This window comes from Schistocerca serialis, chromosome 2 (assembly GCF_023864345.2).
Source record: "Schistocerca serialis cubense isolate TAMUIC-IGC-003099 chromosome 2, iqSchSeri2.2, whole genome shotgun sequence".
NCBI lineage: Eukaryota > Metazoa > Arthropoda > Insecta > Orthoptera > Acrididae > Schistocerca > Schistocerca serialis.
In genome coordinates this window covers 879,127,719-879,143,229 of record NC_064639.1, presented here as the reverse complement: position 1 = coordinate 879,143,229, position 15,511 = coordinate 879,127,719, and positions in this window count along the sequence as shown.

The following is a 15,511-nucleotide window of genomic DNA, read 5'->3' as shown; positions in this document are numbered from 1 at the left end:
TGGAAATACTAGAAGGTATCAGATAGATTATATAATGGTAAGACAGAGAGTTAGGAACCAGGTATTAAATTGTAAGACATTTCCAGGGGCAGATGTGGACTCTGACCACAATCTATTGGTTATGAGCTGTAGATTAAAACTAAAGAAACTGCAAAAGGGTGGGAATTTAAGGGGATGGGATCAGGACAGACTGATTAAACCAGAGGTTGTACAGAGGTTCAGGGAGAGCATAAGGGAACAATTGTCACTAATGGGGGAAAGAAATACAGTAGAAGAAGAATGGGTAGCTCTGTGGGATGAAGTAGTGTAGGCAGCAGAGGATCAAGTAGGTAAAAAGACGAGGGCTAGTAGAAATTCTTGGGTATCAGAAGAAATATTGAATTTAATTGATGAAAGGAGAAAAAAAAATGCAGTAAATGAAGCAGGCAAAAAGGAATACAAACGTCTCAAAAATGAGATCGACAGGAAGTACAAAATGGCTAAGCAGGGATGGCTAGAGGACAAATGTAATGATGTAGAGGCTTATCTCACTAGGGGTAAGATAGATACTGCCTACAGGAAAATTAAAGAGACCTTTGGAGATAAGAGAACCACTTGTATGAACATCAAGAGCTCAGATGGAAACCCAGTTCTAAGCAAAGAAGGGAAAGCAGAAAGGTGGAAGGAGTATATAGAGGGTCTACACAAGGGCGATGTACTTGAGGACAATATTATGGAAATGGAAGAGGATGTAGATGAAGATGAAATGGGAGATACGATACTGCATGAAGAGTTTGACGGAGCACTGAAAGACCTGAGTCGAAACAAGGCCCCCAGAGTAGACAACATTCCATTGGAACTACTGACGGCCTTGGGAGAGCCAGTCCTGACAAAACTCTACCATCTGGTGAGCAAGATGTATGAAACAGGCGAAATACCCTCAGACTTCAAGAAGAATATAATAATTCCAATCCCAAAGAAAGCAGGTGTTGACAGATGTGAAAATTACCGAACTATCAGTTTAACAGGTCACAGCTCCAAAATACTAACGCGAATTCTTTACAGACGAATGGAAAAACTAGTAGCAGCCGACCTCGGGGAAGATCAGTTTGGATTCCGTAGAAATGTTGGAACACGTGAGGCAATGCTGACCCTACGATTTATCTTAGAAGCTAGATTAAGGAAGGGCAAACCTACGTTTCTAGCATTTGTAGAGTTAGAGAAAGCTTTTGACAATGTTGACTGGCAAAATCTCTTTCAAATTCTGAAGGTGGAAGGGGCAAAATACAGGGAGCGAAAGGCTATTTACAGTTTGTACAGAAATCAGATGGCAGTTATAAGATCCGGGCGGTCGCAGAGGGTGGGCTTACTGGTAGTTGGGAGCTCCAACGTTAGGCGCGTAATGTGGCTCCTTACGGATATGGCAGCAAGAGAGGGGAAGAAAACCAATGTGCACTCCGTGTGCATACCGGGGGGAGTCATTCCAGATGTGGAAAGGGTCCTTCCGGATGCCATGAAGGGTACAGGGTGCACCCATCTGCAGGTGGTCGCTCAGGTCGGCACCAATGATGTGTGTCCCCTCTCTGGCTATCTGATTTGGTGAAGACTGCCAGTCTCGCTAGCGGGATGAAAGCAGAGCTCACCATCTGCAGCATCGTCGACAGGACTGACTGCGGACCTTTGGTACAGAGCCGAGTAGAGGGTCTGAATCAGAGGCTGAGACGGTTCTGCGACCGTGTGGGCTGCAGATTTCTCGACTTGCGCCATAGGGTGGTGGGGTTTCGGGTTCCGCTGGATAGGTCAGGAGTCCACTACACGCAGCAAGCGGCTATACGGGTAGGAGGGGTTGTGTGGCGTGGACTGGGCGGTTTTTTTAGGTTAGATGGCCTCGGGCAAGTACAGAAAGGGCAGCAGCCTCAAAGGGTGCGGGGCAAAGTCAGGACATGCGGGGACCAAGCAGCAATCGGTATTGTAATTGTAAACTGTCGAAGCTGCATTGGTAAAGTACCGGAACTTCAAGCGCTGATAGAAAGCACCGAAGCTGAAATCGTTACCGGTACAGAAAGCTGGCTGAAGCCAGACATAAATTCTGCCGAAAGTTTTACAAAGGCACAGACGGTGTTTAGAAAGGATAGATTGCATGCAACTGGTGGTGGCGTGTTTGTCGCTGTTAGTAGTAGTTTATCCTGTAGTGAAGTAGAAGTGGATAGTTCCTGTGAATTATTATGGGTCCAGGTTACAATGAACAACCGAGCTAGGTTAATAGTTGGCTCCTTTTACCGACGTCCCGACTCAGCAGCATTAGTGGCAGAGCAACTGAGAGAAAATTTGGAATACATTTCACATACATTTTCTCAGCATGTTATAGTCTTAGGTGGAGATTTCAATTTACCAGATATAGACTGGGACACTCAAATGTTTAGGACGGGTGGTAGGGACAGAGCATCGAGTGACATTATACTGAGTGCACTATCCGAAAATTACCTCGAGCGATTAAACAGAGAACCGACTCGTGGAGATAACATCTTGGACCTACTGATAACAAACAGACCCGAACTTTTCGACTCTGTAAGTGGAGAACAGGGAATCAGTGATCACAAGGCCGTTGCAGCATCCCTGAATATGAAAGTTAATAGGAATATAAAAAAAGGGAGGTAGGTTTATCTGTTTAGCAACAGTAATAGAAGGCAGTTTTCAGACTACCTAACAGATCAAAACGAGAATTTCCGTTCCGACAGTGACAATGTTGAGTGTTTATGGAAAAAGTTCAAGGCAATCGTAAAATGCGTTTTAAACAGGTACGTGCCTAGTAAAACTGTGAGGGACGGGAAAAACCCACCGTGGTTCAACAACAAAGTTAGGAAACTACTGCGAAAGCAAAGAGAGCTTCACTCCAAGTGTAAACGCAGCCAAAACCTCTCAGACAAACAGAAGCTGAACGATGTCAAAGTTAGCGTAAGGAGGGCTATGCGTGAAGCGTTCAATGAATTCTAAAGTAAAATTCTATGTACCGACTTGACAGAAAATCCTAGGAAGTTCTGGTCTTACGTTAAATCAGTAAGTGGCTCGAAACAGCATATCCAGACACTCCGGCATGATGATGGCATTGAAACAGAGGATGACACGCGTAAAGCTGAAATACTAAACACCTTTCTCCAAAGCTGTTTCACAGAGGAAGACTGCACTGCAGTTCCTTCTCTAAATCCTCGCACAAACGAAAAAATGGCTGACATCGAAATAAGTGTCCAAGTAATAGAAAAGCAACTGGAATCATTCAACAGAGGAAAGTCCACTCGACCTGACGGGATCCCAATTCGATTCTACACAGACTACGCGAAAGAACTTGCCCCCTCCTAACAGCCGTGTACCGCAAGTCTCTAGAGGAACGGAAGGTTCCAAATGATTGGAACAGAGCACAGGTAGTCCCAATCTTCAAGAAGGGTCGTCGAGCAGATGCGCAAAACTATACACCTATATCTCTGACGTCGATCTGTTGTAGAATTTTAGAACATGTTTTTTGCTCGCGTATCATGTCGTTTTTGGAAACCCAGAATCTACTATGTAGGAATCGACATGGATTCCGGAAACAGCGATCGTGTGAGACCCAACTCGCTTTATTTGTTCATGAGACCCAGAAAATATTAGATACAGGCTCCCAGGTAGATGCTATTTTCCTTGACTTCCGGAAGGCGTTCGATACAGTTCCGCGCTGTCGCCTGATAAACAAAGTAAGAGCCTACGGAATATCAGACCAGCTGTGTGGCTGGATTGAAGAGTTTTTAGCAAACAGAACACAGCATGTAGTTATCAATGGAGAGACGTCTACAGACGTTAAAGTAACCTCTGGCGTGCCACAGGGGAGTGTTATGGGACCATTGCTTTTCACAATATATATAATTGACCTAGTAGATAGTGTCGGAAGATCCATGCGGCTTTTCGCGGATGATGCAGTAGTATACAGAGAAATGCAGGAAGATCTGCACCGGATAGGCACTAGGTGCAGGGAGTGGCAACTGACCCTAAACATAGACAAATGTAATGTATTGCGAATACATAGAAAGAAGGATCCTTTATTGTATGATTATATGATAGCGGAACAAACACTGGTAGCAGTTATTTCTGTAAAATATCTGGTAGTATGCATGCGGAACGATTTGAAGTGGAATGATCATATAACATTAATTGTTGGTAAGGCGGGTGCCAGGTTGAGATTCATTGGGAGAGTCCTTAGAAAATGTAGTCCATCAACAAAGGAGGTGGCTTACAAAACACTGGTTCGACCTATACTTGAGTATTGCTCATCAGTGTGGGATCCGTACCAGATCGGGTTGACGGAGGAGATAGAGAAGATCCAAAGAAGAGCGGCACGTTTCGTCACAGGGTTATTTGGTAGGCGTGATAGCGTTACGGAGATGTTTAGCAAACTCAAGTGGCAAACTCTGCAAGAGAGGCGCTCTGCATCGCGGTGTAGCTTGCTGTCCAGGTTTCGAGAGTGTGCGTTTCTGGATGAGGTATCGAATATATTGCTTCCCCTACTTATAGCTCCCGAGGAGATCACGAATGTAAGATTAGAGAGATTCGATCGCTTACGGAGGCTTTCAGACAGTCGTTCTTCCCGTGAACCATACCCGACTGGAACAGAAAAGGGAGGTAATGACCGTGGCACGTAAAGTGCCCTCCGCCACACACTGTTGGGTGGCTTGCGGAGTATAAATGTAGATGTAGATGTAGAGGGACATGAAAGGGAAGCAGTGCTTGGGAAGGGAGTGAGACAGGGTTGTAGTCTCTCCCCGATGTTATTCAATCTGTATATTGAGCAAGCAGTGAAGGAAACAAAAGAAAAATTCGGAATAGGTATTGAAATCCATGGAGAAGAAATGAAAACTTTGAGGTTCGCCGATGACATTGTAATTCTGTCAGAGACAGCAGAGGACTTGGAAGAGCAGTTGAACGGAATGGATAGGGTCTTGAAAGGAGGATATAAGATGAACTTCAACAAAAGCAAAACGAGGATAATGGAATGTAGTCGAATTAAGTCGGGTGATGCTGAGGGAACTAGATTAGTAAAGGAGTTTTGCTATTTGGGGACAGAATAACTGATGATGGTCGAAGTACAGAGGATATAAAATGTAGACTGGCAATGGCAAGGAAAGCGTTTCAGAAGAAGAGAAATTTGTTAACATCGAGTATAGATTTAAGTGTCAGGAAGTCATGTCTGAAAGTATTTGTATGGAGTGTAGCCATGTATGGAAGTGAAACATTGACGATAAGTAGTTTGGACAAGAAAAGAATAGAAGCTTTCGAGATGTGGTGCTACAGAAGAATGCTGAAGATCAGATGGGTAGATCATATAACTAATGAGGAAGTATTAAATAGGATTGGGGAGAAGAGAAGTTTGTGGCACAACTTGACCAGAATAAGGGATCGGTTGGTAGGACATGTTCTGAGGCATCAAGGGATCACCAATTTAGTATTGGAGGGCAGCGTGGAGGGTAAAAATCGTTGAGGGAGACCAAGAGATCAATACACTAAGCAGATTCAGAAGGATGTAGGTTGCAGTAGGTACTGGGAGATGAAGAAGCTTGCACAGGATAGAGTAGCATGGAGAGCTGCATCAAACCAGTCTCAGGACTGAAGACCACAACAACAACAACAACAACAACAACAACAATAGAAGGCATGAGTTTGAGAATAATTGTGTGGCTGCATAAAATTCCACTGAAGTCAGGTCTGCGCTCCCCTCTCCCTTTTCATAATTACGTGGCAAAAGAAAATCATCTTAAATAGAGAGACCAGTTGTAATTATGTATAATATGAGAACCCCTGCTGTTGCATAAGAATGGGCAGTAACTATCCAAACACAGACACAGCTTCTTTGTTGAAATGCCACAGATATTAAATAAATCTCGATTAATCTATAATCTCCATCATAAAGATTAGGTGAAACCTAAAGTTAGTCACTGATTCAGTCTCATGCTGGGTCAACAAAGTAAAGTAAATAAAACATCTACACTTCCTATTAAACCCTGCTAGGTGCCTTCTGTAGTGGTTCTAAAGATTGCGTTACCCGTTGCCATCAAATTTTTACCTGTCGGTTAAACCCACCCGATAGAAGTTATTAATACCCCAGCAGTAACTAGCAGGGGCCTGTAATCTCGTGGACCACACGAATTTGTTAAACCAGTACTACAGAGAGTAACTTGCAGAAGCTGTAGGACATGATAAGCGACGGTAATCTTCCTACCAGGTCAAGTTTTACCTGTACCACCGGTAGTAAGGTTTCGTTGCAGGGGAAGATGGATAACGTCTGTAGGGAAATGAAACAGACCTTTGAATAAAAGAGAAATTGCACGAATATCAGGAGCTGACGAGAGAAACCAGTACTAAGCAAAGAAGAGAAAGCTGAAAGATGGAAGTAATATATAGAAGATCTATAAAAGAGAAGTGAACTTCAAGACAAGGTTAAAAAATAAATAAGTAAATTAAAATAAGATGAATTAGATGTACGTGAGAAGAGCGTGATAGAGCTCTAAAAAGGCATAAATTGAAACAAAGTACGGAAATATACTACATTGCCACAAATCATTGCGATCCTTTGTACAGCCACCTGTTCTGCAAAATCTACCAGACTGGCGAAATACCCCCAGATTTCAAGAAGGATGTAATTAACTCCTATTCGAAAACAAGGTGTTTTAATATGGTCATGGCTTCAAAATACTGACATAATTTATTTAGAAAAGAATTGGAAATCTTCTGGAAGCCGACCTCGGAGAACGTAAGTTTGGGTTGTGGAGGAATGTAAGAACGTACAAGGAAATTATACTGGCGTGGAGAAGGTTAAGAACGAAAATAATCTTCGCATCATGTGTCACTGCAAAGTAAAAAAACCTCGATGATACTTGGACCGGACACGGAAGGAACTGCTACAGTATAGTTCACAAGGTAACTGAAAGAAATACGCAATGAGCCGTAAGGAAATGATACTTTTATTCAAAGATAATAATTACACTGAAGTCACCGCGACTTATGGTCGTCCCCTGTACATTACAAAAGTCGGGAGACGATTCCCAATACACAAGGACGGTAATGCACGCTCTGCAACATGCTCCCACAAGGACGGTAAGTTCTTATCATAAGGCATTGTGTTCCGCCAGCAGCTCGGTTTGCAACTGCTGCATGATCACAGGAGGACGCTGACGCGCTGCAGTAGGCCCCCAAAACGCGTCCAGCGCGTGTTCATGCAGCCACACGACAACACCTGGACCACCAAAACGATCATGCTCGACAGTGTTGCTGGGTGCATTACGTGTTGCCACTTGTCGCCGTATGCCGGTAGATCTACACTACTGGCCATTAAAATTACTACACCATGAAGATGACGTGCTACAGACGCGAAATTTAACCGACAGGAAGAAGATGCTGTGATATGCAAATGATTAACTCTTCAGAGCATTCACACAAGGTTGGCGCCGGTGGCGAACCTACAACGTGCTGACATGAGGGAAGTTTCCAACCGATTTCTCATACACAAACAGCATTTGTCCGGCGTTGTCTGGTGAAACGTTGTTGTGATGCCTAGTGTTAGTAGGAGAAATGCGTACCATCACGTTTCCAACTTTGATAAAGGTCGGTTTGTAACCTATCGCGATTGCGGTTTATCATATCGCGACATTGCTGCTCGCGTTGGTCGAGGTCCAATGACTGTTAGCAGAATGTGGAATCGGTGGGTTCAGGAGGGTAATACGGAACGCCGTGTTGGATCCCAACAGCCTCGTATCACAAGCAGTCGAGATGACAGGCATCTTATCCGCATGGCTGTAACGAATCGTGCAGCCACGTCTCGATCCCTGAGTCAACAGATGGGGAAATTTACAAGACAACAGCCATGTGCACGAACAGTTTGACGACGTTTTCAGCAATATTGGACTATTTTTTCGGACGAATCCAGGTTCTGTTTACAGTATCATGATGGTCGCATCCGTGTTTGGTGACATCGCGGTGAACGCACATTGTGTATTCGCACAAGCGTGTATTCGTCATCGCCATACTGGCTTATCACCCGGCGTGATGGTATGGGGTGCCATTGGTTACACGTCTCGCTCACCTCTTGTTCGCATTGACGGCACTTCGAACAGTGGACGTTACATTTCAGATGTGTTACGTCCCATGGCTCTACCCTTCATTCGATTCCTGCGAAACACTACATTTCAGCAGGATAATGCACGACCGCATGTTGCAGGTCCTGTACAGGCCTTTCTGGATACAGAAAATGTTCGACTGCTGCCCTGGGCAGCACATTCTCCAGATCTCTCACCAACTGAAAACATCTGGTCAATGGTGGCCGAGCAACTCTCTCGTCACAATACGCCAGTCACTACTCTTGATGAATTGTGGTATCGTGTTGAAGCTGCATGGGTAGCTGTACCTGTACACGCCATCCAAGCTCTGTTTTACTCAATGCCCAGCGTATCAAGGCCGATATTAAGACCAGAGGTGGTTGTTCTGGGTAATAATTTCTTAGGATCTATGCACCCAAATTGCGTGAAAATGTAATCACAAGTTCTAGTATAATATATTTGTCCAATGAATACCCGTTTATCATCTGCATTTCTTCTTGGTTTAGCAATTTCAATGGCCAGTAGCGTAGCATCGTGAAATATGAGCGTTATGGTGGGCATGATATTATGGTGTGGGAAGGCACAATTTTGCACTGGCTTACTAATCTAGAAATCCTTAAGATGGTACACATATTAGCCAACGGTATTCTGAGCCTTTAATCCTTCCTCATGTGCATCTTGTCAGTGTTGCATTCAGTCCTGACTTCGTTTTTGTGGATGACAATGAGCGACCGCGTCTAACGGATCAGGTGGAGGAATTCTTGGAACGCGTGCATCGAATGGCTGGCCTGACCGTTCCCCCGACTTAAATCCCATCGAGCACATGTGGGATGCATAGGGCAGACATAGTGCTGCGTCCCCACGTACACCATTCAGCAGTTGGCACCTATGCTGGAGGATGAATGGAACGGCCTATCACAAGAACTCCATACCAATTCGCTGGGCACTATAGGAGCACGATGCTGTTATGCACTGCCGTCTGTTGTGAACACGCAGTTAGTAAAGGACCCTGTCTCACTTTTAGTAATGCCTAGGTGACCACCATGAAATGCTTTGACTGCAATGTAGCTATTGTTTTGGTATTAAAGTGCCATTTCTGTTCCCCTTGTTGGGTATTCCATTCAGTTACCTTTGATACTATAGTGTAGCAGCTCTTTCTATACATGGTCCAAGTTTCGTTGAGCTATTTTACTTGAGAGCGGCAGATCATGCAAAGGTTGTTTTCATCCTTGCGTTTTGTATAGCAGTTGATTTTAAAATAAAAAAATGTGCCACAGAAAGTACAAAATACTGTCGTTGATTAAAGTCAAATCTACATTTACATCATCTATAGATTTATAGAAAGGTTTTGACAACGTTGACTGTGATCCAGTAAAAATCTCAAGCTCATATATATAAAGACTGGTAACGAAAGGTTATCTTGTACAGAAATCAGATTTCAGTTTCGAGTCGAAGAAAGTGAAAGGGAAGCTGCAGCTGAGAAAGGCGTGAAACAAGTTTGAAGCGTGGTCCCGATGTTATTCAGTGTGACTCAGCATAAGCTTCCCAGCTGTTAAAACAGTCTGAAATGGAAAAATTAGTTTTTAGTTACGAAAAACTTGGTGCGCAGATATTGAATCCTTCAAGAATGTATTTTGTAAAATGAAGTCTGATGAATGTAAACCTAAAATTAGTATAATTATTCCGGTGGATATAACCAAATCCTTTTAATAAATTGTAACATTCAAAAAATATCAGGTTGCCAGAGCAACGACCTTGATAGCATCATGTAATCATTGACCTGTCCCCAGACCACCTCTAGCACCCCTCTCCACACCCTCCCCTCTGCCACCACTTTCTGATCACCCAAAAGCCAATCACAGCTTATCATTTTATCTGTCATTAAAATGAAACAGCCATTACACCCAAAACAGTATTCTGATGAGCTTTAAAATGAATCACCCAGTCACAATGTAGCTGTCAAATTAAGCAACCTTCACTTGAAATACGTTAAAATTCAAATATATTTGCCAATAATACCGTATTTCCATGTTGAAAAGTACGCTAATTTTAATTGAATTGTATAAATATGGTACCATTTATAAATGTTATTTGCCAATAATACAGTGCTGTCTAGTAAAAAAAAAAAAAAAGCGTAACTTTCAGTTGAATTGCCATCATATGGATGAGTTGGACAAAAATAGAGAAATATCAAAACCAATACACATTACCATGTCTAATATGGTGTAGGAAAACTGATGGAATTTATAACAGGTTCCAGTTGTCTCAGAATGGATTAATACAGATCCTGGATGGTTTCCGAGGGCATATTATACCTTTCTTACAGCAAAATCGTGTCAGGTTCAGGTAACGATGACAGATGTGGACAGCACTCATTCAACTTCCTCTCTAAAGGAGACTTCAGTTGGTTTTGGAATTCCAGGACATCCTCAGACATTCAATTATACCCTGGCTTTTGATACGGAGACATGATGACTGAGGCCAGGGGAGGTGTGAAAATTCATTATTGCTCATTATGCTCACAAAATCAGTCTTAGACAACGTGAGCTATGTGAACAAACAACTGCTTATCTGGGAACACAGAATCAGATTTGGGAACAACATTGTACTGTGGACTTGATAAGGCAAAATGGTCACATAATCCATGGCACTAACGTGTTCTTGCAAGAGTAACCACGGGGCACTTGTAATACTACGATATCGCTGTAAAAATCATCACCAATCCCCAGCCAAATTCCATCTTTGGGACGTAAACGTGGCCACTAGTTGGGAACTGTGAAACTTGACACATCCCTCTGAATGACTGTCTCCCATTGCTCTACTGTCCAGGTATAGTGAACTTGGTTCCACGTTTTCCTATTTGGCATTTACACCACTGGTTTTGGAAGTCCAGCTCAAACTGCAATTCCTTGCTTCTGTAGCTCCCTTCGGTTCATTCTAGTGCTGACAAGACTTGTGAGTGCGACATTTAGTTCTGAAATGACTTTTGTAGCTGTCGTCCTACGATTTTTCGTCACAGTTCTCTTCAGTAATCCTCTGTCACGATCACTCAACGCAGTTTCGTCCGCGTTATAACTAAGCAGAAGGTGTTTTTCCCCCTTCCCTTTATACGATGTGTATCTTCGATACAGTACCTCTTGAAACACCAAACACTTTGGCTACCTAGGTTAAGGAAGCACCATACGAGCACCAACAATTCGGCCCTGCTCGACGTCACTTAGCTCCCACGTTATACACTCACAACTACACAAAACAGTGGGAGCACTGCTCTGCCCACGACCAACATTTGAAACCTACTTAGCAAACTGCACAGGTGTCATTCATAGCCAAATAAAAAAGCGCCTTTATGTTGAAGCATGCATTAATACACTGTTTCCATATTTCTGTCCGACCATTTTACGGTAAAGAGCCGAAGAAACTCATACACCTGCTTGATATCGTGTAGGACCAACGAACACGCAGACATGTCGCAAGACGACGTGCCATGGACTCGACTAATGTCTGAGTTAGTGCTGGAGGGAACTGACACCGTGAATCCTGCAGGGCTGTCCATAAGCCCGTAAGACTGCGAGGGGGTGGAGATGTCTTCTGAACAGAACGTTGCAAGGCATTCCAGACAGTCTCAATAATTTTCATGTCTGGGGAGTTTGGTGGCCGGCAGAAGTGTTTAAACTCAGAAGGGTGTTCCTAGAGACACTCTGTGGCAATTCCCGCCGTGTGAGGTGTCGCGTTGTACTGCAGGAATTGCTTAAGTCCGTCGTAATACACAATGGACATGAATGGATGCACTTGATCAGACAGGATGCTCAAGTACGTGTCACCTGTCAGGGTTGTTCCTAGATGTGTCAAGGGTCCCATATAACTAACTGCACACGCCCCATACCATTACAGAGCCTCCACCAGCGTGACCTGTCCCCTGCTGACATGGAGGCTCCATACCTGTACTCGTTTATCCACTAGATACAATGTGAAACGAGACTCGTCTGGCCAGGCAACACGTTTCCAGTCATCAACAGTCACATGTCGGTGTTGACGAGCCCAGGCTAGGCGTAAGGCTTTGTGTCGTGCAGTCATCAAAGATACACGAGTAGGTCTTCGGCTCCGAAAGCCCATATCGACGATGTTTCATTGAATGGTTCGCACCCTCATATTTATTGATGGCCCTGCATTGAAATCTGGAGCAATCTGAGGAAGGGTTACACTTTTGTCATGTTTAACAACTCTCATCAGTTGTCGTTGTTCCTGTTCTTGCAGGATCTTTTTACGGGCGCAGCGGTGCTGCAGATTTGATGTTTTACCGGATTTCTGATATCAGTGGTAGATTCGTTAAATTGTCGTACGGGAAATCCCCACTTCAGCGCTACCTCGGAGATACTGTGTCCCATCGCTCGTGCACCGACTATAACACCACGTTCAAACACACTTAAATCTCGATAACCTGCCATTATAGCAGTAGTAACCGATCTAACAACTGCGCCTGACACTTGTTGTCTTATATAGGCGTTGCCAAACGAAGTGCCGTATTCTGCCCCTTTACATATCTATTTATTTGAATACTAATTTCTATACCAGTTTAACTGTCGCTTTATTTGTCAATACTACGTTATTATTACTGTTTCTGTTCTATCCTTGTATTTGGCAATTCTACGTATAAAAAATACCAAAGTTTGACTCGAATAGTGTAAAAATGCCACAATATTCAAATACATTTGCAAATACTGCAATATTTTCGAGTATAAAATATACGTAAGCTTCACTTGAATTGGTGGCATGAAAAAAGACATTACCAAGCGTCCTGACATTGACAGCCAAGCTATTTCACTTTAAGTGTGTAAACTGAAGCCATTCAGCACACAGACACACACACAAACACACACACACACACACACACACACGCCGCGCCGAGCGGTCTAAGGCGCTGCAGTCATGTACTGTGCGGCTGGTCCCGGCGGAGGTTCGAGTCCTCCCTCGGGCATGGGTGTGTGTGTGTTTGTCCTTAGGATAATTTAGGTTAAGTAGTGTGTAAACTTAGGGACTGATGACCTTCGCAGTTAAGTCCCATAAGATTTCACACACATTTGAACATTTTTGAACACCCACACACACACACACACACAAAACATCGTGCGCGAATGTCTTCTTGTGTCGTGTTCGAAAGTATCCATTGACAATACATTATTTCCACAAGCTTCTCCTTCATATAGGTACGAATCGATCGTTGCTATGAGTTCAACGTCCTAGTTTAGACTACACTTGGAGGTCACCCAACCATCCACTTTCCACTGCTCTGCAAGAGCACCATCCAAAAGACACAATTAGATCACAGGAGGCTTTTAGCAAAAGTTCTGCTTTGTCAGCAAAATTTTGCCTCGTCAACAAAAATTTCCAGCTATGCTGAAAACTACCTGAAAGACAGATTTATTTTTTACGGCACGTTGAAAGTTATGCATCCATAAAATTACGTAAAGCTTTCGGTATTTCAAAGTACTTTACAGGATGCTCAAATGTATCTGAACGCTCTGAACGTTTAGCACCTTATTCGAAAGTATACAACCACAAAATTTACATTAAGCTTCACATGCAGACACGCAAATTAAGATGGTATAAGGCACAATGGAGCCTCCAAAGCTAAATTACTTTATGATGATTGTCAACGTTTCACAAGGCATCTGAGGGACGGAATACGCTGACTGAGCATTTTGACTTTTATGACAGTCTTGTCTTGCTGATAACCAATCTATTTCTCTTTCTTATTTCTCTTTATTAGCTCAGTGGTAATTTACGCAATTTGGCTGAAACTTATGTAATTTTATAGAAATAGGAAGTCCATTTTTTGTATCACAGTTCTCTCTCTCTACACCTCTCCCCCCCCCCCCCCCTCTCTCTCTCTCTCTCTCTCTCTCTCTCTCTCTCTGTGTGTGTGTGTGTGTGTGTGTGTGTGTGTGTGTGTGTGTGGTGTGTGGGGGGGGGGGGGGGAGGGTTGAGTGGGGGGTGAGTGGATGGGTGACAAATGGCGCCAAATTACACACACAATGCCAGAAAGCTTGCCAACATAATTTCTCATGCTGCTAAATCGAGTGAAGACTATGTATTTTTTCTACATGGAAATACTGAAGTATTTCCAAACATATTTGAACATGATGACAGTTTAGATGAAGGTTGGATAATTCTCCGCTTGAAAATTAGTACTTTGATCATGACGCCTCATTTCCACAATTCAAGTGAACTTGAAGTAATATTTTGGTATAGGAATACTGTAGTTTCAGCCAATATGTTTGAATATGGCACCATTTTTTCCATTGTAAGTGAATGTTACGTAATTTTCTGTATGATAATAGTGTTAATCTTTTAACATAACACCATTTTTATGCAATTCCACTTTATCTAATTTCAGGTTACCTAATTTGGCAGTTATGCTGTAGTAGGCTGCTACCTTTTAAAGTCGGCTGTAAATGTAGGCTGTGATTGACTGCTTAATTTTTAATTTCATTTTATTGACCGCTAAAATAGTACGCTGGGATTACCCTGGCGGTGGAGAGGCGGGCGGCCGAGGGGACGGGAGGAGAGATGGAAGGCAGAATAGGGGATGGGGGAGAAGGAGGGGTGGTTAGGTGGAGGGCCGTGTAGTGGGACAAGATTACTTAATGCGTTCAATGATATTGCCCTGCTCATTGATTTTCTCGATGTGTTGTATAAAAGTTTTTGACTAGTTACACCCGTGTGCCGATAGATGTACTACTTAAAATCTCGTTTACTTCAGTGTATTATTGTGAGTAGAAGTATGTGACACAGGCGAAATGGGACCCGAATATATAACAGCAAAATAACTTCTTTAAGTATAATAAATGTAACATCAATAGTGATTGGTAGTGTTATGAAAAAAATATTGTACTCGATATTTTTGGCCTTATGTACTTAAAAGCCAACTTCAACATATTAAGAGGGTGATCTCTTGCCCATGTCATTTTATTTATTTACTCGTGTCCCGAACATAGTGTTCTGGTGGTGGAAAGATTTGCCGCTGGAATATCTTCCAGCGTTGCCCAGGGTACGCCCGATCGTTTGGTTTTTCATGAGATTAACTGAACAATCTGCCGGGAGGCTATTTCCGTGTACCCCAACTATGTCATACTAAGCATAAATAAACATTTAATGTCGATAAATTAAATAGATGTGCCACAGAATTATTTGTATAAATGAGATGGAAAAATATTTGACCTTAGAGTTAATCAAGCAGCTGTTGTTTCTCTTTCCTTGGTATTAACATCGTTGATGTTTATGTAGTTTATGAGATTATGCAGAATTTTGTTGCTTACCACTGTTTCATATTGGATTTATCGAACGGAGTGTCCTGTCTGGCTCCTTAGCGAAACTAATGTGCTGCATTGGTGTTATAATTTATTGCGATAAAGAAG